This window comes from Arachis ipaensis, chromosome B10 (genome assembly GCF_000816755.2).
Source record: "Arachis ipaensis cultivar K30076 chromosome B10, Araip1.1, whole genome shotgun sequence".
Classification (NCBI taxonomy): Eukaryota; Viridiplantae; Streptophyta; class Magnoliopsida; order Fabales; family Fabaceae; genus Arachis; species Arachis ipaensis.
Window position 1 is genome coordinate 98,901,112 of NC_029794.2, and position 3,067 is coordinate 98,904,178.

Consider the following 3,067-nt stretch of genomic DNA (forward strand, 5'->3'; position numbering starts at 1 on the left):
ACTGAACACTTAAAAATACAAACAATAATATTATTAAAAAGGGTTAAAATTTTGTAAGTCGTAAAGCATATAGATAACAGTATAGAATAAAAAATATAACCTAAAAGAAATGAAGAATTTATTCTAATCAAACTTCTAAACACTTACAATTCATTCTATTTACAGGGAGAATAATTGATTGATCATTTCTTGATGTAATATTAATATAGAAAATTGAATATTTAAAAACATAGACAATAATAAAAGGTTAAAATAATGAAAGTTATAAATTTAATGTATATTAAAACAAAATTAGCCATATGCTCGTGTCATGATGTTGACGAGTCACGCTACACATTCAAATAATTTTATATTTAAGTTTATTTAAGTCATTTAGTTTATGCTGCAGACCTTCGTTTTCTTCTTCTTTTTTCTCATTCTCCTTCTTCTTCTTCTCCTTCTCCTTTTTCTTTATCTTTTTTAATTTTTATTATTGTTATCGTCACCACCACCATACTACCACATCCATCTCTTCTTTTTCCTTCTCCTCCTCTTTCTGATTATTTTTTATCTAAATTTTTTTGATCTCCTCCTTCCTTTTCTTCTTAATTCCTCCTCCATCATCATTATCGTCATCACCAATAACACCAACATTTTATTAACATTTTTATTGATTCTAATTCTTTGTGGTGATCGAATGAATCGAAAATATTATCAAAACAAAACCATTATATAAATTCGAATCCAGAAACACCTGCGTCTCGAATGAACCAAAAATATCATCAAACTGAAATCATTGTATAATACCAAATGAACAAAAAATTGTCCATTATATAGATTCGAATTCAGAAACACTCACGTCTCGAATGAACCTAAAATTAGCTCAAAATGAAATCATTGTATAACACCAAATGAACAAAAAATTGTCTATTACATAAATTCGAATTCGATGATAATGATAACGATGATACGTATTAGAAGAAGAGAATGACGATAACGATGATGATTATGATGATGATGAGGATGGAGGAGGAGAAGGATGAAAAGGAAGGAGGAGACGAAATTCCAATAGGAGGAAGAGGAGGAAGAGGAAGAAGAAGAAGTGTTGTTGGTGACGACAGTAACGAAATAGAAAAATAATAAAAAAGGAGGAGAAGAAGAAAAAGAAGTAGCATCCGAGTGAAGAAGAAGAAGTGAGGGGAGGGAGTAAGAAAATAGAAAAAAGAAACACATAACTTAAATCACCTGAATAAACTTAGACGTAAAATTGTTTGGATATGAAAAATTATCCTATGTTAAAACTAAACTATTTAAATAATATCTAAATTATTCGATTCTATATGATAAATGAATATAAATTAGAGTATTTTTTTAATAAAAATAATGTGATTAAATTAAATATGTAAAATTTATACAAATTTAAACTATTTTTTGTTAAAAAACCTCATCATTATCTGATATCCATTTAATTCGGCCAGATTTTGTAATAACCATATTAAGAGATCATATTGCCCCTTATTCCGTCAATGGCAATACATTGGCATCCTAGATGGTTAATAGCATCTCAAATATTAAAAAAAATTACCATGAGTAAGAAGCGTTTTTTTTAGAATTAAAAAAGAAAATAAAAGATAGACTATTAAACCTGCATAAATCTTTGTATCTTTAAGTTTCAATTCGTAAATTTTTTTGAAAACTGAACCTAAAATGAAAAAAATGTGATTCCATTATATATTTTACTTTAAAGATTATCAATCGAACATAGAAAATTTGAATGCACTGAAATATGATCATGGCGATAAAATTTCGAGTCTCCAAAATTATAATTGCTAAATAATAAATTGAACTATTCTTAAAAAAATTAACTTTATCCATATTTTAATAAGAGTTGAAAATAACAGTCTTAACCTAGTCTTTACACTGAACTCTCACGTAAATAAAATTAGCACTAGGATCAATGAATATAACTTAAGATGAAACTTCATAGATGTGATCTATTATAAATGACTATAGTAAATAAACAATTGTATTACAAAGTAAAAAAAAGAAAAAAAATATTAATTATTTGATTTGATTTGATTGGAGTAAATATCAAATTATTTTAGTAAATAATAAATATGATAACGAAATACATATGAATTAATTTAATTAGTTTATTTTTTTTAATGATATCTATTTATACGAAATCATAATGTATTTTTTACTCATTCGTTCTCTTTTCTCTCTTTTCTCTTTTTCTCTCTCTCTCTCTGATCTCTTGTGTTTATGATTTTAGGGTACAATTTTTGTAATTTATTTCATTTTTATTTCTTTTATCACTTCTTATACATTTTATTTTTTTTATTTTTTAAAGTTTTTTCTCTATTTTAGTTGCTCATCATTAGGTGCATATTTTTTTCCTTCGAACTTTTGATTAACAAAAGAGATGTGTCTTTTCTACGGTATTTTTAAATAATGTTACTATAATTTTATTTTGTAATATTCTCTTTTATTATGTGTACTTCATGTGTTTAAGGAGTTGAATTAAAGTTATAATATGATATATAAAATTATAGTATGATTTACATTATGCTAAAATATTTGGACATTATTGTATAGATATTTTTAAATTTGTCCATTAAATTCAATCATATAGGATCTTGAAAATTATGCAATTATATAATTATTTATTTTTTCATATAATTATTGTATTGGTCATTTACATTAATGAAACTATTTTTGTTATTAATATTTATAAATATACTATTATCTGTATAATTAATTGAATCATCATTTTAGGTTATTTTATAATTAACAATAACGCTTGATTATTTCTTAAAAAATAAATTATATTATGATTTTAGGTTATTTTATAATACATAATTAATGTTCATAATATTAAATTACTCTAAATTTTCTATTTTCTATGGTTAGTAGTTAATCCCAAATTAAAAAGATTATGTTGAATTATTGAATAGTCCAAAAGTATAATTGAGGTAATTAATTTAGTTTATTTGTTTATTAATATATTTGATCAAAAGCACGAATGATAAATAAGACAAGAAAATAATTAAAAAAATTTTAGTAATTACTAAAAATAAAATAAAAA